The sequence below is a fragment of the Lissotriton helveticus genome, chromosome 2_1 (assembly GCF_964261635.1).
Source record: "Lissotriton helveticus chromosome 2_1, aLisHel1.1, whole genome shotgun sequence".
In the NCBI taxonomy this organism is placed as follows: domain Eukaryota; kingdom Metazoa; phylum Chordata; class Amphibia; order Caudata; family Salamandridae; genus Lissotriton; species Lissotriton helveticus.
The window spans coordinates 749760727-749784442 of NC_136059.1; positions in this window are offsets into that span (position 1 = coordinate 749760727).

Here is a 23716-nt window from a genome sequence, read left to right on the forward strand (position 1 = left end):
ACTTAGTGCTAACGTTTTTCTTCCATGTTAGATGTACAAAACAACTTCATTGTCTGCTAGAGTTAAAATAATAAAGTGTGTGAGTCATAATCAACCCTCCGGTTTTATAATGGAATCAACAGCTTGTTGTTACTGAGGTGTTGGGACATTACTCACCTAATTCTTGTGCATCTTCAAAGAGTTCAGATTAATGCCCAGGGTAAATATTACCATGGTAGTTTGCCATATAAACACCTTTAATCTTAATAGCACGTATTTTTATCAGGGGTGTAGTCAGAGGCCCTTTAAAATATTTCAAGGTACTATTTAGCTCGAAGGGTATATGACTTTTGTAATGCATTTTTGATGATTAGACAACCACATTTACTTCCAGTCACTAATAAATAAAATGGTCAACCTGAATAACTTTCTTTCAGAATGCACTGGAATAGACTATTTTTGCAATAGTAAAAATAAATGAAAAAGCACACTGAGAGAATGTAATAAGTGACATTAGGAATTTTGATGGATTCTAAGGCACTTTCATTATATCAATAATGTTGATGCAAGGATTCAGTGTAGGATCATTCAGTATTGCTCAACTGTATCCTCACTCACCCAAAAAATATGACATGTTGATTGCACATGAACAGTAGGGGGCATTTCAGCAATGAATTGCATGTTTGCTGGTGTACCACAAAGTATAATGCCAATTTACTTTCAATTGAAAAGGCGGGATGGGTGCACAGTAAATATATGTACCATTGGACGAGTCCCGGCCAGAGTGTTCTGCCCAATACCATGTTAATATTTTGCTTTTCAAATGCAACAAAAAGGATGCAAAAAGGAAGTGCCATGTTAATTCATTTCCTAATGCAGATTTAAAACTTGCATTTTCAAAAATGAGAGAGGAGGAATATACTTCTGCTTAAATTATGGCAACATAGAGTTGAACATGTAATGTCTCCTCCTTTCAGCATGTTCCCTCTATCCTCTCTTGACATATTTTGTAGCCTAGATTTAAAAACTTGAAAATGCTAACATTTTAGAAGTAACAACAGAGCTCAATTAGCCATGATCAGAAATCATTGGAACATTTTCTTTATGGGACATGAACCGTTTAAACATAAATCCCATTTCTTAAATTATTGTACTGTGTTAGATGTGTATTACGTAAGTTATTAAAAACCTATACATTTTTGGTCAGTACTAGTCGATCCTTATGTGACCTGAAAAAAAAGCATAGGATTCAGTCTCAATTGAATCACATTATAAATTTGTGTTATCTAACACTCAATGTGGACTGGCCCAAAAGGCACAGAAATTTAATTATTGTTCATCACATTGCATGTTACACAGTAGTCTCTCTAGCATAATGACCGCCCCAATCATCAAAACAAGGGCAGTCCCTGAAAAACAGACCCCATTTTGCTGTATAATAATAGAATAGTCATAAGACACTCAGAGCAATGACTTTCAGAAGTCCACAAAAGGCTTACATATGGATTGGCTAATTTGTTTAACCTTGCACACAGCTAGATGTTGTCTCGCTGAAAGCATGCTCTAATTGTGTCAAATATTGTATGACATCGAGGAGTCTTGAAATAAGACATATTGATGGAGCTGGTTATCTACAAGGGCTGTGCCACTTCAATGCAGGCGTGGAATATTCTCACTTTTGTATTCATGTACCTTGCAGATTCTGTAATTGAAGGAGGCTCTTCAGTGTTTAATTTGTAGGGGTTCAAAGTTTGTATTGGGAACCCACAGCCAACACTGCCGAATACCGGGGTTGTTAATATCAAGGCCATCTATTTTATATTTCGTCCTATGTCATTTTTCTGCAATAGGATCCACTTTTGGTATGTATGCATGTATTTATGTGATATTTTTACAGCATAATGTTAGGTGACACACAGTGGCATGCTGCTAGGGTTAAATGTAAAGATGCAATTAGCGAGTGATTGCAAAAGTGGACAGTTACTGTGTGGTGAAGCAGTTATTTTAAGGAGGTGTCTCTTCAGCTCTTTCCTAAATTGACAGAGTGATGGAGCAATCCTGATGGATATAGGGATGTTGTTTAACATTTTGATTGCATAGATGCAGAAAGCCCTTTCCTTTCTTTTTCTTTTTTGCACTTCTTCTCCAGGGTGAAGGTTCCCTGGCTGTGGTTCTGCTGGTAGCAATGGTGATGGCTAGCTTATTAGATAGATATCTGCATGGCTTCGTACATGATGTAGCTGGAAATCCTCCTCTGCCTGCACTGGAATAAATACATAGTTGTTGTTGTACCTGGTTCCTCGAGCTCGCTGCATGTCATTAAACTAGCCAGCTATTAGAGAGAGTTAAGGGAGCAGCTACCAATGTTCTGTAAAGGACAGTGGTCTCTGTGAAATGATGAGAAATTGCTAAATTTTATTGAAGTATAAATGTAGAAACTTCCAGGAACATTCCTAGTCTGCTGATGGGGTCTATCTGACAACTAGAGACTGCCCAGCTGCAGAAGCCCCTAACTTCTACATTCTAATATAAGGGTCATCTATATGCTGTTAGCTGATGGAAGAAGTTAAGTACAACAACCCATGGTGCTCCTGTAGAAAAACGTTACTTCCCTGTAATCATATTTCATACTGTGTGAGTGGTGTTTCATGGGTCTCAGGGGCTTTAACCACTTGGCTGCTATGCGTTTTCCCCCCCGGTGCTGGGATCCCCCTTTTTCCATTATTCATGACGAGCTGGGCTCGTCATGAGCGTGCGAGGAGGCTACACCATGACGAGCCCAGCTCGTCATGAGCGTGGAAGGGGTTAAGAAGCAAGGAAAGCGGGTCACAGGGTAGGTTCTAAAACAAGACAAGTAAGAGCAGCATTGTCCCTAACTGACTTAACTAACAGCTAATATATATGCAATACCACTCAACCTTCTAATGGTCCTAATGCTCTGAATCCAAAAAACAATGCACAAAAGGGAGTGCTTAGGAAGGCCAATTTTTTTACTGAAAGTTCACGTAATCACATACTAATACAAATTATTCAAACATATGAATTCTTCTTATAGATCCAATGAAATGCAGGATATGATGTTCTAAAAAAGATTTTCTTATTCTTCACAACATCACACTGCAGTCCAGCCGATGCATTTCGTCCCGACAAGAGAATTCATCACAGAAGTAAATGAACAATAAATACTTTTATGTACATATATAAAATACATATTCATAAACCAAACCAGCATGTCTTTATTCAAGTTCCGTTCTACAACATACAATGAGCACCATCAGCCCTAAGTATAGTGTTAGTAGCTGTAGCCTTTCAAAACAGTATATTCTGAATGGTTTCACGTTTTATGAATAGTTCCACTTCAGGAACCTTTATCCTCTCAGAATTACAACACATTGTGAACTGTACATTGTATACATTATTATTTAGATATTTTACACATAGGTGAAGACTTTCTCTAGTACTGGTCCAAATAATCAAGACATCATTGATAAAGCATCAGCAAATAAATATTGAGTCTATCCAGTTACAAGCAGATGGGGTCCAGGCATACACCCAATCAAACCACCCCATAGGAGGTTGGTGTAAGAGGGTGAAAACCTGGACCCCATCGCAGTTGCCTGAATCTGATGGTAACAATCTCTGGCAAACAGAAAAAAAATATTCAGCTGGATATAAAAGCGTTCAAAGCCTGGAGACCAAATTCATTTTGTATCACATATACAGTCCCACTACATACCGTGAAATTGACATCATAATAGGATCCCATATTGCATCATTAGGTTTGTTGAGTACATCCACAGAACCTTTTTGTGTGAGGGCAAATTTGCCTCTAACGTTCTCAAGTATATATCAACCAACTCAGACATATGTTCTATAAGTCTTCCTATTCCCTAAATAATTGGGTCTTCCAGGTTTGTGAGCATCTTGACTGATGTTTCTTGGGTAATATGCAAATAAAGGGGAAGGGCCATCTTCTGCTAACATTGAACATCACTAAGCTGTCTCTTGAAGTCATTATCATAATCATCCCTCCATAGGATAACAATGTTCCCCCCTCGTCAGCCTCATTTATAGCAATAGAGGAGTCACTACCCAATCCAATCTGCCCTTTTCCTTCTACAATGGTTAACTTGCCTGAGTCGGTAGAGCGTATATTCTTACTACTTCTCGACACTGCAGGATCCTCCAGTTTATGTAAATCAGTAAAAGTCTTTTTGACAGACAAATCAATGCCTTTCTTACTGACTACCCTGTGGTACAAACTTGAATGGTGGGGCTAGATTATTCTCACAACTATAATTCATTTCCACATGAATCAAAGTATAAACATCATCAATGTTAAGATCCTCATCATCATTGGGTGAAAAAGGACAAGTAAGTCTTGAACATCAGAGATGGTTAGATTATATTTTTTTATGTTCATGTTGCATTAACATTAACATTAGTGTTATCATTGGTTGCAAAGAAACTTTTACATTTTAACAGTCTGGCAAATTTGAATAAATCAATTTGTAAACCCCAAAAATTACAGTAACATTCACAAGAAAATGCTCAATTTCTCGTCTGAAAGACTGATGACATGTAGCATGTTATTGCTTTCTGATCTTTTCTGACTACTTCTAGTAACTAAAATTAGGTCTTGTTCTTGGTGTGGTTGCAGGTCACCATTCCTGTACCTCCTATTTTAACTCCTCTCTCTCCTTGTCTTACCTGTGATTCTCGTCATTCCCATCCTCATTCTTTGTACTTCCTGAGAAAATGAGGTAGCCTGGGTGTTACCACATTACTGGGACTTGAGTCTTCAGCTGAGTATATATTGGAACTACTGTACAAGGCTGAACTCATTTCACTAGCCTGATTATTGCCCAGTATGTTCTTAACTTTCAAAGCATCATCACATTTTTTGCAAATGTAAAAATTCATCCTCAGTTATAGCCTAACTCATCTCTTTTGCCCAGGTTCCTTTTCTTGATGTTTAATTGATCATCATTATTGACCCCTTCCTAATTTCATAGTTCTTTTCCATAAGGTCTTTGAAAAGCATAACTGAGACGCAATTGGACAATCACACCCCTGGACCTTGGTATCACTGCACCTGCAGAATTAGTAATGGCTGCACCCCTGTTTAGAGGTCTCTAAGTTCTCCATTCTACCTGGTGTTTTTTTTCTTTCTGGTCTATCTCCATACCTTGATTATCTTCTTCCTCTGTTTGACACACTCCTTCCTTTCCTCTGCACCTCTCTCTTTATCGTCTCTCCTCATCTGTTTCCCAGTCTTCAATAACTCCTTTTTCCCATCTCTTCTGATGTTTCTATTTAAGGCCCCCTTCTTTCATTGCTCCTTTTGCTAATCTTTGCCATGCTCCTCTCTCTCTCTGAACAATAACTCCTTTTCCCATTCTGTCACATTTTCTTATCCTTCTCTGATTCCAAATGTTCAACCTCTCATTTTCTTTGATCCCTTTCCTCTCTTCCATTCCTCCCTTATCTTCTAATCTCTCTATACCTCTGACCTTTCCTTCTTCCCCAGAGAGTAAACACAAAGCCAGGAACTAAGAAGGCTCTATGAGCCAGATTATATCTGGACGGACGACCCGCCATTTTTCCATGGGGACAGCATAAATTACTCAGTCCACAGGACAGAGGGGCTGCCTGCTAATTTATATATGACTGCCTAGCAGACAGTCATTTATAAAAGCATTGTCAGGAACCACTGTTACTGCGGTTCCTGGCAATGCATTTTACTCTGTGCTATCAATCAATCAATCAATCAGAGTACTTGTAAAGCATGCTACTTACCTGTGAGGGTCCCAGGGCACTGAGGGGAGAGGGGGGTGCTGCTACTGCTCGAAGAGCCAGGTCTTGAGGAGTCTTCTGAAGGCGAGTAGGTCTTATGTCTGCCGTATGTGGGTAGGGAGGGTGTTCCAGGTCTTGGCGGCGAGGTAGGAGAAGGATCTGCCACCAGAGGTCGTTTGTTGGATGTGGGGGACAGCGGAGAGGGTGAGGCAGGGGGAGCAGAGCTGGCGGATGGGGGTGTGGAAGCTGAGTCTGCTGTTCAGGTAGGCTGGTTCGGCATTATGGAGTGCTTTGTGTGCGTGGGTGAGGAGCTTGAAGGTGAACCTCTTGTCCATGGGGAGCCAGTGTAGGTCTCTCAGGTAGGGGGTGATGTGGCTATGGTGGGGGACATTGATGATCAGTAAGACAGAGGTGTTTTGGATGCGTTGTAGTCATCGTAGGTGTTTGGCTGGGATTCCTGCATAGAGTGCGTTGCCGTAGTCCAGTCTGCTGCTGACGAGGGCCTGTGTCACCGTTCTTCTTGTTTTGGTCGGGATTCTCTTGTAGATCCTGCGGAGCATGCAGAGGGTGTTGTAGCAGGAGGAGGAGACGGCATTGACCTGCTTAGACATGGAGAGGGAGGAGTTGAGGATGAATCCTAGATTGCGTGCATGGTCGGTGGGTAATGGTGCTGTTCCCAGTGTGGTCGGCCACCAGGAGTCGCCCCAGACTGAGGGGGTGGATCCGAGGATGAGGACCTCCGTCTTGTTCGAGTTCAGCTTCAGAGTATGGTGTAGCGTCAGCAGGACACGACCCTGTAGCACAAAGTATTTCATTTTTCTTTGGAAAAACAGAATGGAGAAGTAGACTTTCTTTTTATAAAGAAAAAAAGAATGCTTCTCTTGCCATGGGTGTCTTCTTCCATGGCAGGCAACCATTATTACAGTTGTATTGCCCCTCAACACCAGTTTTGCCTGGCAGTGTTTGGGTGGGCGGGCACGTAGGAATTTGCCCATCAGCACTTACTTGCCGTTGGAGAGGTTTGGCCAAGTGGAGACAGAGTAGTCTCCCCTAAGGCCAAACTTATAGGTTTCCTGAAATTAAATTGGGCGGGCAGGCCACTGAAAAAGCAATCTCTCAAATACCTGCAACTTATGCATAGAGCCCCCTTAAACATCTGGGCCATGGTGCCACAGCACTGACAGCAACACTGGTAGATAAGCCCTGAACTGTGTTGTGGTGTGGATCACATGGTCCTGTTATCTAGTGTTGGGTACGTAATATTTCAACATGTCTTTAAGATCTTTAGTTTTGGTTAAAGAGTGATTTGTGATCGTGCTCCTGAATCTCGTAATAAAATAGCACACAGACTCACCTTAGAAAAAGGTTGGTCTCTATTGGAATAAGTGTCACAACCAGGAACAGGCCTCCATACTGCCTGGGACTACTTGATGAAGATGCGATATACCAGTCAGCAGAAATGGCCCTTGACTTGCAGTCCCTTTCTGCCTCAAACTGGAGAAAAAGCGAAGAAATTGCCCTTACCTTATTCACTCATTTGTCAGGTCAGCAGGCAATAGGAGACTGCCTGTCACCGGGTGATAATGTTTTCTGCAGTTGCCCCTTGACATATGTTTACTCTGCTTTCTCCTTTTGTCACTGCATACCGTTTTTCTATTACTCCTTATTATCCCTTTTCTGTCTTTCTCTCTTCTGCTCTAGTTCTACAGCTGCTTATGAAAAATAAGTCTCACTCTACAAAAACGAGTGCAGTGCTCACAGCTGCAGACATATACATTAGCCAAAAAACACAAAAGTTTATACATTAATGAGTTACTTTATACAGTGAGGGGGCATTAAGGTAGCTCTGTGCTCCTGAAGGTAGGTAGTGCTATATTGCATATTTCCCTGGACAAATGCAGCCTTCGCATGCATCTTTTTAGCTCAGCCTTAAAGTCAATATAATATAGGTCAAGCAACATTATAGACTGGTTGAAATGATTGGTTTGACACCCACGTGGTAGGAGTGGCATTGGAAACATTAACTCAAATTGTCTTTTAGGTTCCTCTTATTGCACCTTCCTGACCCGGAAAGCATACAATGTTTAAAATATATTCAAGTATCAGAAATACATCAGAAAATGTAATTATTTAAAAATATTCATAGATAATGCACAAGAAAAGGTGCCTGTATTTCATAAACTAGTTTTGCAGTCATGATAATAAATTATAAGTAAATGGTAATGTAAGTAAAGCACAAGATCAAATAGGTCATTTGACTGAACTGCCTGGGTGAGTCACAGTAAAAAATATATATGTCATTTGGGCTTTAAATTAGAGTCAAAAACATATGTGTGGGGAGGGTCAAAAAGGGGAATTAATTTAACGACCTGTCAACTCATGCCCCTAACAGCAACTTGAAAAACACCACAGGAGAAGACCAGGTCAAAGGGGGTGTCCTGTCCCGTGTAGCGTGTGGTAATCACACGGGCACACTTGTGGAAAAAGGGGTCTTACTAGGCCATAAGAGTCCCATCAGACCACCCATTTGGCGGCATTTCATCATATGGGGATTGGTGGTCATTCCAGGCATCACCTGGACCAACTCAGGGCAGTACATGAGTGGAGACCGACACATATAGCCATAGTAATGCTCCACGGAAATGTTTTATATTAGAACTCATGCAGTGCTATTGAGAATGTGCTGGCTAAAATTGACTACCTAGATCGCTAACTATAATTAGTCTAGGTGTCAAAGATTAAAAACGCGCCTGGTAGTGAGTGAATAGGACTACCGTGTGGCGATGTGCACATCGCCACACGGTAGTCCTATTCACTCACTACCAGGCGCGTTTTTAATCTTTGACACCTAGACTAATTATAGTTAGCGATCTAGGTAGTCAATTTTAGCCAGCACATTCTCAATAGCACTGCATGAGTTCTAATATAAAACATTTCCGTGGAGCATTACTATGGCTATATGTGTCGGTCTCCACTCATGTACTGCCCTGAGTTGGTCCAGGTGATGCCTGGAATGACCACCAATCCCCATATGATGAAATGCCGCCACTGACCACCAATCCCCATATGATGAAATGCCGCCTAATGGGTGGTCTGATGGGACTCTTATGGCCTAGTAAGACCCCTTTTTCCACAAGTGTGCCCGTGTGATTACCACACGCTACACGGGACAGGACACCCCCTTTGACCTGGTCTTCTCCTTTGGTGTTTTTCACTTTAAATTAGAGTACCTGCACACATCAACCTGAATTTTTGTTAATTTTAGGCAAAATAGAACAAGGCTCAAAATATTTTCTTTTTCTTTATAAGTCCAGTTTGAGACAACATCTGTTCCCGTATCTTATGTGAGTAATAGAAAAAGAGCATTAGGAACCATGACTGAGTGAGGGGTGTAGGCTCCCGTCCAAATATTTATTAGCTTGAATAACATTTTAATTCAGCAGATGTCGGGTGCTGCCATTGAAAAAGAGTGCTTTTATTGTACTTTGTGCTTTGTGGGAAAGCTTATGCTCAACACAGTAGAACAGGAGTTGATTATGAAGATACGCAATTGATCAAGGCTATTGGTCTGATTTGTTTATCATAAAAAGTGATGTCAAAGACAGTAAACCTGAGTTATTTATTGTGAAAAGCATATGGTAAAGCCAAAAGACCTTTACGGGTGACTTGTAATTACATTGTTAAATCTTGGGGACAGGACAGTTGTTAATGGAAATCTTATAGGTTTCCAAACTGGAAAAAGTGTTTGGTGATGGTTACTCCTGTGACAATCCCTTGGGACAGAAATTTTACTCTTTTAGTATCCTTTTCATGCCATTTGCAAAAGGACTATACATTGTTTTGCTTAATTTTTTATTTAAAATGTAATTATTTTCTCAATTACATCAAGTTCTTTTAACTTTTGGCGGAAAGCCACGGATGCTGCTTCACCTTTAATATTAGGTAATATTATAGCTGAGACCTGTTTGTTCATACCCAGATTTAAAGCAGGCTCTGCCCCGTATTCATTTTGAATCTGTTTCAGGACGTCTGGTATTACCGCCATAGACGGAACATCATGTGTTTTTGTGTAGATTGCAGCAAAGACTGTACCCCAAGTGTCGCAGTCCTCCAGGTGTGGTGCGATCCCCATTGGTAAACAGATTGTAAAAATTCTCTGTTTCTCATGAGGTGTACTGTCAGGAAATACTGCCTCGATTTGAGTAATTTTTTTAGCTATCCAGAATGGAATTTGTTCCTTTTTTGCAGGCAATTTACCAATGACTGATTGTATAGTCTGTGGTGTAATTTTATTTGTGTTCCCCTGGTGAGGGGTTTGTTGTGGAATCCTTATAGGAGGTTGGACTCTTAGAGTCCGCCTGACATATTGAACCAATTGTCTATGTATTTTTATTAGTTGTTTTAGTTGAACTAATAGTTCTGGACCTGACATTTCATCAATGGCAGGATGTGGTGTATAGCTGGGTAGTATCGGCCATGTTGCTCCTAGTCTACCTAGTGGACCGAGCCTGGTAATGTGATTTTGATGTTGTAGGGCGCCTTTAAACCAGAGCTGATGCTCTTGGTACGTTAGTGGAATTTCAATATCCTCAAAAGGAACGTATTCCGTTGGATTTCATTACAAGACAGGAGGCTAACATTATGCATTAATCCTTTTAATGCAGCTCACAGCCGCTTACATCACAAAGATTTAGAGTAAGAACAAAGTGACATCACAGTATCCATAAAAGGCGTGTGCCAGAAAAGATCAGCCTCTTTTAAATGCGGCTCACAACAGATAAGTAACTCCTCTTCATTCCTTACTGCTGTTTAATCCAGTTTACCTTTTGTATTCTCATACGGTGCCTATATTTTGATATAATGTGCTTATGTTTTAATTCTGTGCTTTATTGTTCAACATGCTTACTTGTTTTTCACAAATATGGCACCTTTTAACCTGAATTTGTGGTGTGACTCCCCCACCCCTCCCTCGATCGCTGCGACTCCCTGCGATCTCCCTTCCCACCCTCCCTCGACTTCCAATTTATGGTTGTCGATCCCTCACCCCTCGCAGTAGGTTTTTCCCCGTTTCAGTGCGCGTCGCGCCCCCTTCTCCTTTCCTGCACGTCGCGCACACTTTCCTACCTTGAGGCTCTACTCCGAACTGTTTCCCGTGCCCCCGGCGACATACCGCCTCTCAACTCGTCGAGCCCGCGAGGCCCGCCATCGCTCCTCGTACAATTTCAATAGCGAGGAATGGCCCTTGGCAACAGCAACGTTACGCTGTGTATCTGCCAGGGTCCATTCCTCGGTCTCAATTCTGCAGCTCGAGCGCATCGGTTGCCGTTTCAAGGCTTTACCGACTGCGCTCCTACCTTTCAGCTGTTCCCTGCCTCGATAATATTTTAGCTTAGGTTCAAACCTGGTAATTAGCTTAGCTTAGGTTTAAAAGTATTATTAGTTATAATACCCGACTTAGTTACTTTAATTTCGGTCTCTGATAAAAAATATTTAAAAAAAAAAAAAAAAAAGGGAGAGAGTTGATTTATTACCTAACTCCACTTATATCCTTATCCAAACTTCCATATCCTTTAAGCTTTAGCTTCATTAATAGTTATTTAATATATTTATTAATAAGGAATAACCCCCTGATACCTTATTATTTTTACTTACCTGCCATGTCTGATTTAGAATCAGATGACGCTATGGCAAGCTCACCCAACCATAACAGTGATGCCTTTAAATCTTTCCTTCAAAAGGAAATGAGATCCTGCATGTTAAGTACATTGCGTGAGGTTATGGCTACTAAAAGACCTTTTCCCCTTGATGTTGATACCCCCGAAGCGGAGGTTGAACACTCTAAAGCCACCAAAAAAACAAAAAACAAGGCATTGCTCAAGCACTGAAAGAGGTCACACTACCTCAAATGAGATGGGAGGTCAAAGCACCTCAAAAGGCATGGGAGGCCCAAGCGCCCCAAAAGGAAAGGTTGCCCCTCGCGGCACGCATGGCTTAGGTGCCCCAAGTGGCACAGTTTTGTTGGGCGTACATAGCGACGCAACTATTACCAGTGCATGTGTAAATTCCAGCTCAGAAGAAGATGAATTCTTTCATGAACCCGATGATGAATTTGTTCTAGACCTTGATTAACAAGACTCTAATGACTGGGACATCGATAATATATCCGAGGCGCACTCATCCCCGTCCTCAAAGGATGCAATTCTTGATCCCCTCGGCGGAGAAATGTTCTCACCCAAGAACATCTCCCACCCTAACAGTAAAAGGTGGTACCCCCACGAACATGTAGCCAAATTTGTCACCAAATGGCTGAGGAATTCTCTTGAAAGAGAATCACGTAATACCATGAGATCGGAGTGCCCTCGCCCCTTTATTGAGGGAAAGGTCTGTCAAACACCTAATCTAGACCCCGACCTGATTAAGTTCCTTTTTAAACTAGGTAATGACCCTGGGAAGGGCCTGGAAAGAGCCCTTAAAGCTTGTCAAGATCGTCTTCTTGACCTTCTAGGCCCCCTCACTAGGATCCTCGACCTTGCTGAGGAATCTTACATCTCCAATACCCCCCTGGACACTAACCTAATTAAGGGATGTAGCCAGAGAGCCATAGTGCTCCTTGGAAACGCTAACTCCTCTCTAAACATCGAGAGGAGGAAATCTGTACTCATCAGGATCAACCCGAAACTTGGGGATCTGGCTGAAAAGGAGCCATCCTCTAAACCTAATGGCCTCCTCTCTGGGGAGGACATGATTAAAACTGTAGGGAAATATGTGGCAACATTTACAGCTCTGGATAGAGCCCAAAACAACATGAAGCGTGTTTTTGGACAGGCCGGTGGAAGAGGCCGTTCTTCCGGCCGAGGTAACTTCCGGCCCTTCACTTATGGAAGAGGAAGAGGTTCGTCGGGAAGGGGTAGAGGTTTCTATCCCTCCAACACCAGACAGTACTTCCCACAGAGAGGCAGAGGCTCACGCGGAAGAGGCTTCCCCACTCGCGGTGCCTCCAACAACACCTCCTCAAGTAAGTGCCTTCCCTTCCTTTCCCCCAATGGTCGGCGGCAGACTCCGACACTTCATTCACACCTGGGAATCCTTGACTCAAGACCCTTGGGTTCTAGAAACTGTTGGGGGTTTCAAGATAGATTTCACAGAGATTCCTTTCCAAACTACCACTCCAAAACCCCTAACCCTTTCAGCAGATCATCAAAACATCGTCAAAGAAGAAGTTTCGTCCATGCTAAAGAAGGGCGCCATAATAGAAGTTCCTTGGTCTCAGAAGACCTTTGTGAGCACCCTTCTTCTAGTCGAAAAGAAGGACAAAGGTTGGCACCCAGTAATAAACCTTCGGGAAGTAAACAAGTATCTAGTATACCATCATTTCAAGATGGAAGGCATCCATCTGCTCAGGGATCTTCTTCTCGAAGGAGATTGGCTAGTCAAATTAGACTTAAAAGATGCCTATTTTACCATACCAATGGCCAAGGAACATCAGCCCTTCCTCCAGTTCATCTGGGACAATCGCCTTTTTCAATTTCAGGCCCTCCCCTTCGGTCTATCATCCGCCCCCTGGTGCTTCACCAAAATGATGAGAACGATAGTCTCTATTCTGAGAGCCAGGGGTATTCGCCTCATCATCTATTTAGACGATATTCTGATAATGTCCCAATCTCACTCACAGATCCTAGAAGATCTACAAACCTCCATGAACCTCATAGAAAGCCTCGGCTTCATTATAAACAGGGAAAAATCAATCCTCTTACCCTCCAAATCTCTGGAGTTCCTGGGCTTCACCGTGGGCACGTCCAGGTGCCTCCTCCTACTCCCCAACAAGAATATTGCCAAATTTCGGAAAGAGATCAGATTTGTTCTCAAACATCAGTCTCTCTCCCTCAGAGAGTTAGCCAGGCTCCTTGGTCTTCCTTCTTCCTCGATCCAAGCTATCTTCCCTGGTCCTCTGAACTACCGTGCTCTTCAAAGAGTGAAAGCCAAAGCTCTCAGATCCGGACTTTGGTACGGAGACCAAGTTTCTCTGGATGTACAAGCCAGATTGGAACTTTCTTGGTGGCTGGAGAATTTGGACGCCTGGAACCGAAGAGCTATCTTTGGTTCAACTCCAGACTTCGTTCTAGAATCAGACGCCAGCCTTCATGGCTGGGGTGCTCGTCTCCTCGATCAGGACACTGGTGGCGTTTGGACCCCTTCGGAGGCTTCCCACCATATACATTTCCTAGAAATGACGGCCGGACTCTATGCCTTGATGAGCTTCAGACATTCTCTTCAGGGCAGATCCGTTCTCCTGAAAATGGACAACGTCTCCGCAGTCTCATATATCAACCGCCTCGGCGGTACGAAATCTACCGACCTATCAGATCTGGCCAAGAAACTCTGGATGTTCTGTCTAGAACACAAGATCTCCCTGAGGGCAGAATACCTCCCCAGGAAATCCAATCTCTCAGCGGATTGGAACTCGAGATTTCTAGTAGATTTCAGCGATTGGAAACTCAATACGACCATCTTCAATTCTCTAGCCCACCTTCGGGGTCCTTTCGATGTGGACCTTTTTGCAAGCCGTTTGTCCTCCCAACTTCCACAATATGTCAGTTGGATGCCAGACCCGGGTGCTCTCGCAGTTAACGCCTTCCTACAAACATGGGCTCCTCTCCACCCCTACGTCTTTCCCCCCTTTGCTATGATCCAGAGGGTTCTGCAGAAAGTGAGACAGGAACAGTGCTCTCTCGTCCTGATAACCCCCTTCTGGCCGTCTCAAGCTTGGTTCCCCACAGCTCTGGAACTTTCTTGCGATGTTCCCCTCTTGATTCCGGCCTCTCAAGGACTCCTCCTAAACGCCAACGGAGAAGATCACCACCTGGTTCTTTCAGGGAACCTGAACCTTCTTGCCTGGAAAGTGTCAGGCAATCTAACCAATTGTCTGGACTTTCGACATCTGCTCTCACACTACTCGGTAAATCTTGGGCTCCAGGTACACACTACAGATATAATAACATCTGGAAAAAATGGTCTAGTTGGTGCTTGGAGAGGGACTTGGATCCCGTGGAAGCTCCTATCGTTAATATAGTCAATTTCCTAGTGGAACTTTTCGATAGTGGCCTCTCCTATAGATCTATTAACTGCTATAGATCTGCTATTTCCGCAGGACACTCTATTGTCTACGGTAAGAATGTAATTATTTGTAGAGTCCTTAAAAGTATCAGACTTAAAAGGCCCCCCAGGCCTAAATATCAATCTGTGTGGGATGTAAAACTCTTGCTTGACCTGTTTTGTTCCTGGCCTGATAACTCTCTTCTTAACAGAAAATGTCTCTCTATTAAACTTGCCTCTCTCTTATGTCTCATTTCTTGTCGCAGAGTCTCCGACGTCAAAGTTCTAGATATATCTCACAGATGTTATGATATGTTTGGAGTTAAGTTTGAAATACACAGAAGAACTAAGACTATTCCTGATTTTATTTTCTATCCTCGTTTTGATTTTTGCAAAAAACTTTGTGTAGTAAATTGCATGAAAGAATATGACTCTAGAATGAAAGACCTTCGCCCATCTGATACTAATCAACTTCTTATCTCCTATGTCAAACCATTTAAACCCATTTCATCCTGCTCTATTGCTAGATGGGTCAAGTTGGCCATGAGCCTTGCTGGTATTGATCTTTCTAAATTCCAAGCTCACTCTCTAAGGAGTGCTATGTCTAGCAAATCCTTTTGGTCCAGTGGTAAGTTGAACGTAATTCTAAACTGTGCAGACTGGTCTAATGCTTCTACCTTTGCACATCATTACTGCAAACCCATAGAACATGTCTCAGATGCTGTTCTTCAGGGCTACCAACATGCATAATGTAGCCTCCTGTCTTGTAATGAAATTGCGATTCTCCTATTAACATGACCAGAGAATCTGGATTTCATTAAAGACACGGAGGCTAACATTATTCCCCCCGTCCCTCCCTTGAGGGATATTGAGGATTGATTTGGTTTACAATGTTTTTAATGTTTCATACCTTTTAACCTTATGCTTTTCTTGTTGCTTCTTCTGAAGGTTACTTTGTGCCTTTCTTGACTTCCTTTATTTTCTTCCAGACAATTCGAATTGATGAATCTCCAAGGATTTTCCAAGGTTCTCCAAGGATTTTACAAGTTTCAACAATACTTTCTTCAAGTTTTAAGATGTATTCTTCGTTTGACCTGTCGTTCAAGGCATTTAAAAGAGGCTGATCTTTCCTGGCACACGCCTTTTATGGATACTGTGATGTCACTTTGTTCTTACTCTAAGTCTTTGTGATGTAAGCGGCTGTGAGCTGCATTAAAAGGTTTAATGCATAATGTTAGCCCCCGTGTCTTTAATGAAATCCAGATTCTCTGGTCATGTTAATAGGAGAATCGCAATTATCCTCTACTTTGTAGAAGTGAAACACATGCGATACTGCATTTGCTTCAGGGAAGATTATCCATGAATAGAATACCTCTGTCTGCCGATATTCGTGTGCCTCTATCACAAAAATTACCCTACCACCTCTTGATGAGAGGCCATTTTGTATAAGCTTTATAGCAATGGTTTTCCTTAAGTTTTCCGGGATGATTATAGCATCCGCGTCGGTTTCTTGGAAACCTGTAATATTTAAACCCAGTCGGGCTGTAGCTGCAGCTCTACCGGTTCTTGTTGGTCGACTGGTCTCGGTGTCGCTATCCGACATTTTGTTGACTGAAAGTTTGCAGAGTAAGTTTCAAGGAAACAAAGATAAGGTGCACAATATTTTGGAACACTGAATCCTTCAACGTTGAACTAACCAAAATCTAATACATAGGATTTTCGTCCTACTCAGTTATGGCAGATATTTTATCCTTTTACCCACTCCAGACGTCTATTGGAGTATTTTACTGGAAAAAGGGGTCTCTGTGAAAAGCAAAACTGCGTTACTCTAGTATCTAGCGTTAAATTATTGCCTTACCAAACGTTGGGCATCATGTAGTGTAGTTCCTATATTCCCAATAGGCCCTGCACATTAGAATAATATATCCTATAGATGTGACGTAGGACTTAAGTCGACTAGGTCTCTATTGAATATGTTAGACTCAATTGTGAGTGCCAGCTAGCTCAGAGGTCACTAGAAACTTGTTGTGGGTAGGTGACTTCCTTCCCTAATTCCCTACCCAAAATTCTACTTAAACTCTTCCTTACTCCACCCTAAACCATACCAATTTAATAGTAAGTATGCTCTTTTTTCCAGCCAATCTAACTGATCCCCACTGCATTTAATACTAAAGGCCTGGTTCAGAGTATAGGTGCTAATGATCACACCTGGTACATAACGATACCTGAGGTATGATATTTATCAAGTGCAATAAATAGCACATATTAAGAGTTGAGGAAAATAACATGCAGATTTTGGTGTTTAACGCACCAAAATCCACTTGATACTGTAAATACAATATGCTCTTCCCCTGTTACTTTTCGGCTGGTTGGACCTGATTGTTAGGGTATTTAACCCATCCAATAATTTCAGATGCATTAAATAATGCTCAACTTGAAATTCTGACCTCTGCGCAAACAGCGGTTTATGCAGGCATATAAAATTCATGACCCATTAATAATCAGTCCCTAAGTAGTAAACCATGTATGTGTGAGGATCTCCCAAGAGAAAATACAGGAGAGGTGTAAATATACACTTTTAGGTTTCTGAAGTGCATTTTGCAGTAATTAAGAACTACTACTGTAGTACTGCTTTATCTAATACAAAGTACAGTTTTTGGATGAGCCCTAAGGCCCTCTTTTCGATGTCGGGCAGAATAATTTCCACCCAACACTGCATTGGTCATGGGACCGACGGACACCCGGTTGGTGGTCCTTACTCCCTCATTAGGATGCCACTGAACACTGTTTGGTTGCATTCCTACATTTTAGTATGGAAGCATGCATTCCGGGCATAAACCGGCCATGATGCAGGTGCGGTTCATCCCTGACACCTTGGCAGGCATCTCAGGATGCCTGCAAAACAGAGAACGTGCACGGAAGAAGGCCCTGCTGGGGGCCCCCAAAGCCGCATTCCGACATGATTTCCATTTTGGACACAACGGCATGGAAACCATGTCAGAAAGCGTCATTGTAATCTTACGACGGAAAGGCCCGCCCTTGAAATTACAGGCCAGATTCCAACTAGTGGACGGGTTCTCCAAGCCCGTTGGAAGCCAGCCAGGATGACCTGCCGGTATCCTTTCCAACTGCCTCCACTGTAATGAGGCGGTTGGAAAGGAAACTGAATAGCCCATTACGATGTGGATGTAGAGGCTCCAACCGCAGGTCGGAGCCTTTACAGCAGCATTTTTATCAGCCTCATTATATCCTTGAGAAGCCAGGATACTGTCCTGGTTGCTAGTTACCTACCAAGTTTTAATCATTCATAAAATCTCTTCGAACTGATTACCACTCCACCAAAGCTATCCCTGCCCGCCTACCAAATTATGATTTACAAGTAGTCTGGTAGGTGGTGGTCCCATGGCAGTGCCTCATTTAGAGGCGACAGTGCCACTAATAAAGGCACCGCAATGGGACCCCACTAAAGGAAAACCTTCATGTAAAGCTTGGAGGAGAAGAAACTCGTAATATGCTTGACGGGACAATGGCGACCTGCCAAGCATATTGCGGCTCTGACCAGTGGACAGCGGTTCCCTGGCCGAGCCGGCAATTCTAGGGTGGTCTGACCGCCCAACTCCAAATCGTGCAGCCAGACTGCCGGTGTGACGGTGGCTGGATCTACCATGGCCACACCACCAAGAGGCTGGCGGTCCTCAGAACTCCAGACTCGAAGTTGGTCCCAGAGTGTTCTCTATTTAAACCTCATCTCAGTGAATGGATGCTTTTTGTGATCTCAACATATTGAACCAGGGACCAGGTTTACCAGATTGTCCTGCAGAGCAGTGCAGCAGCTGCAAATGCTGTGCTGTGTGAGAAGGGAGAAGTAGGAGAGCGCCATATTTACAGAAATATGGCATCTTCTCCCTAGTACCAGCACAGAAATGTGCTGCTGCGCTTTACAGGCACACATTTGCACTATAGTGCAAGGGAGTCTCCGTGAGTGTAGCATAGGTTTAGTACCGGAAGGATACCCTACCAGTACAAAATATTATGCTGAGACTCACTTCAAACCTTTTCCCACCTTGCATGTATGCTGTACAGTGCAGCATGCATGCAAAGTTAGAAAAGAATGGCGAAATGACAGCATTTGTCCTTCTAGGCGCCTATTTTAGCTGTGTGCTATTTTCTCATGCAAAACTGTGCCTACTTTTTTAAGTAAATAGAGGTTAGCGCCAGAACCCATGGGTGGTTGCATGGGAATGCCCATGCACAACCCGTGGTACGCCCCCTTGGTGCTAAGTAATGCATAGCAGAGCTATGACCTGGTTTGTGCTACTTTTTAGTGTTTTCCAGAACTAAACAAGTTTAATGCTGAAAAGTAAATTAATAAATAAGATTTAGCATCATTTTGGGTCACTTTTGTCACTGCAGACACAGCGCTAAAACTTAGCAAATATACCCTGGGGCCTTTTAACATTAGTGTAGCATCAGTCTTTATCTGTACACCTACTACCTACTGGCGGTCGCCAGTAGGTAGTTATAGTTAGGATCTACTTTCCATAGGAAATCCGCAACATTCTATTGGGAATAACTTTGGCGCCGGTGAACGAATCTTCGCGAATTTCTCAAAGAAGATGGCCCGCTCCGCATTGCTCCTTCCCTGAAAGTTTGGGGGGGATTCGTTAAGCGGGGGCCGAGATAAAAGGGGGTCCCAAAACGTGTTTTCCCCATGTTAATTTCCATGGGGCAGTTGGACTCACTTTTAGCCCAAACGGCTGAATGGATTTCCACCAAAATTGGCAAAATTGTAGCGACTGGTAGCCCGATGTGCCTTTGCTATGTCTCAAGATATGCGCTCCAGTGAATTTTGAGTAATTTAGGTTCAAAAAAATATATATATCTATAAGCGCGCCCCGGTACGCGCACCGGGGCGCTTACCAGCGCGCTACGCGAGTTCGCGCGCGGAAAGCTGATTGGCTCTCGGGTGTCTGTAAACATTCCAAACAGTCCGGAGCAGCCACCATCTTGTGTCTCGGTAGGATCGAGACACAAGAGGTGGCAAAAACAAAGGGGGAAATGACCATAAGGGGGCAGAGTAGACTCCCCCTGACCCCCTAGGTTTGATGTGGGGGCCATAAAAGGGTCGATTTTCACAGGGGGAGCGCCCGGTAAGCGCACCGGGTAGCGTACCGGGGAGCGTACCAAGGGGAAAACCCAGTGAAACAGTAAAATAATAATTTAAAGTGTTTAGAGGTAGGGTAGCTCTGCATAGAGTTGTTGTGTTGTGTGGGTGATATAAGTACCAGCATGTAGGTACCAATGCAGAGTTTTAAATTTAATGTAGACTGTCGCCTCTGTAGATAATTTGCATGTTGTTACAGAAGTTATTGTGGTATATGGAATCCATACCATAGTCTGTCAGGAAAGCAGAAACAACATGGAGGCAGGAGATGAAAAAGAGATGTCAAATACACATTGGAGATAATATAGAGGGAGAAAGGAAGTAACTATGAGCAAAATTACTATGTAACATAAAAAAGTTGCACAGTATACTATAAGTCTCACTTTATATTATATTAATTTTGGTACTATTTCATGAATTACATATAAAAAAGAATAATGTCTTGAACAATTTTTAATTATTAAATAAAAATTTATTGCTGTGATTTTTCAAAATTTAAAAGAACTTCCACCATTATATCGTCAGGAATGTCCTCATTTGGATTCCATGATTCCATTTCTTCAACATAATTAACTATCTCTTTGTCCAGAGACTGATCCAAAAAGTCTAAATTATCAATCTCTTCCTCTGGGTTGTTCTTCAGATCAATTTCGAATGAAATATTAAATTTCTTTTGTTCTCCTTCCATTTTTTTGCTGTAAATTGCATAAAAAATAAATATATCAGTAGAGATAGGGCACTGTTAGGTTTAAGTTCAGACAGGTACTTCTGAGTTTTTAACAGTGAAGTTATCTTTGGGCAGTGTATGGTATCAGGCAGGAAGTATAAATATAAAAAATGCATGTGATGAAGCCTAAGTAAATTCATAATTATACCAGAGAAGCCTAACTTAATCCATGAATATAATAGAGAAGCGTATCTCAAGCTATAACTATAACAGAGGGACAGTAAATAACTATCAGAAAACGTTTTAACTAATTAACTTAAAGTGCTCCTTACAAATTAATAACTTACTTTTGAGAGAGGTGAAGAAGAAAAAATTTGAAAATCCTTTCAAGATGTACTTTAGGTAGTTGTAGTCAAAATGGCTGTGTTTCCCTCTTTTTTCATTTATATTCATGTACATAACCAATCAAATGTCAGGAAATAATAGTAGAAAATGAAAGTAACATTTTAATTGGTTGTAAATTCTAACACTTCAGATGTGTTTTTGTCATATAATTTACCTCAGGATATTTAGACAGGGCTACAGCCAAATGGCTCAATGGAATTCCTTCAAATTTGGGAAAATGGTAGGGACTGGTATGTAGTATGGCCTATTCTATATTTGGTGAACATCTCTACAGAGGTTTTTATGTTAATTAACTTTTAAATTTTTGGGGGAGCGCTTACCGGTGAGCGCCCCGGTACGCGTACCGGTAGCGCTACGGAAGTCCTCCATCTTGTGTTTCGGAAGAATTGAGACACAAGATGGAGGACAAACAACGTTGGGAATGGGTAAAAGGGGGCACGGTAGACACCCCCTGGCCACCTAGGTTTTCTGAGGGGGGCTTAGGAGGCCCATATAGGCCCAAAAAAATTATAATTTTTTTTAATTTTCGCGGGGGGAGCACCCGGTGCGCGTACCGGGGAGCGTACCGGGCAGCGTACCGGGGAGCGTACTATGGTGAAAAACAGTGAAAAAGTTAGAGTAAAGTAACCATTTTGAGTGATCAGAGGTAGGGTAGCCCTGAAAAGAGCTTTTGGGTTCTGTGGCTGATTTAGGTACCTACAAGTAGGTACCAATGCACAGCCTTAAATTCAGGAGAAATATTCTATTCCCCTCATCTGTGAAGTGCACACCATCTCCTCTGTAGATATCTTGCATGTTGTAACGCAAGTTGTTGTTGTATATTGAACCCATTCCATAGTCTCTCATGTAAGCGGAAACAGATTTACTCACATGTTTCCGTGTTTTCTCAAATTGTGGACAAAATTGGTTGGACCACTTCCATTTCTGTCTTTGGCATATATTGGAATATACCAAGGCAGTTTGTGGAAGAAGTGTCATCAATTGCCCAAAGGTGTCCTTTAAAACCATTTCCAGACCTACCCCAGTCAAAGTGCCTAGGTCATTTCCACCACAGTGCAAAATTATAACGTCAGGGTGTGGCAGATGGTGAAAGGTTTTCACCAATGGTATCGATTGATGACATCTCAATCCTCTTTGGCCAATCCATTTGATGTGCACATTTGGTAAATCAAGGTTGTGAAACTTTCTGAGAGCTGCATACCTTTGAGCCCAGTGGATGTAGCTATGTCCAATAATCCAGACAGAATACATGGTGAGAGGAGGTTCTGGTGCAGTCAGATGAAGTGTAGGAATAAAATGGCAGTTGGAACAGTAGGAGTTTGCAAAAAAAAAACTGAGGAGTTTCAGTGATTGGTGGATTCAGAAAGTTGAAAACTGAAAGTTAGGGTGCATGGCTCTGTTCTGTGAAAGAAGTAATTTGAATGGTTAAGAAAAAGTCATTAAAAGAAAGATTGCTGGTGTATTGATAGGTCAAACATCCTTGCTGAGTTCATTTGCAACATTGTAGAATAAACTTTTAACCCTGAGAGCTCAGTGAGGAGGGAGTTTCTATGGTAACAGGTAGAACGGGCTGAGGGGGGAAGGGTGTTGGTTTGAAAATAGAGAGGGAAGAGTTTTAATTGGTTAACAAAAAGGGATATGTGTGTAGAATTAGAGGTTTTCTGTGCCATTAATGGTTGCAGTGCCTGGAGAACATACCTTTTGCTCTGCTAAAGAAATATTGGTGTGTGTATCTGACACTGTTCTCAATCTCCCAAAGCATTTGTAAAGGTGAGTTATGATTCATTCAATATAGATAGAGAGTTCAGATTAAGAAGCACATTGAGCTTCTTTGCTGTTGGTTTGTGTGATGCTTTTTGAAAATGCATGGTTTCAATATTTGCAAGATAGAGGATTTGTATTTTGTGAAATAGTGAGGTTTTAGTAGTGAAATTGAATGCTTGTACATAGGACCTGCGCTCTATTTCTAAAATGTTATTTGAAAAACGATTTTAGGGCAAATCAATGGGTTTCAGTAGTGAAATTGAATGCTTGTACATAGGACCTGCGCTCGGTTTCTAAAATGTTATTAAAAAAACGATTTTGGGGCAAATGAATGGCTTTTACATTTTTAAGAAGGAATAAATAGTGTGTGCATGATTACATAAAAACATTTGAACCTTTCACAATCATGTCACCTGTGTTACCTCAGATTAGGAAGCAGACTGAGCTTCTTTGCTGTTGGTTCGTGTCATTTTTTGGGTAATGCTTGGTAGGAATGTTTGCAAGAGAGAGGAAATTTATTTTGTAAAATAGTGAGTTTTCAGTACTGAAATGGAATGCTTGTACATAGGACCTGCACTCTGTTTCTAAAATGTTATTCAAAAATCGATTTGGGGGCAAATCAATGGTTTTTACATTTTTGAGAAGAAATAAATAGTGTGTGCATGACACAATCATGTCACCTGTGTTACCTCAGATTAGGAAGCACACTGAGGGCCTTATTTATGAAAACAGCGATGCGTCACTTTTCACTGCACACTCCTTGCGACAATAATGATGCGTTATATTTAATGTATGACGCATCATGTCGCAAGGACTTACAGATAAGTCAGTATTTCTGACGTATCTGT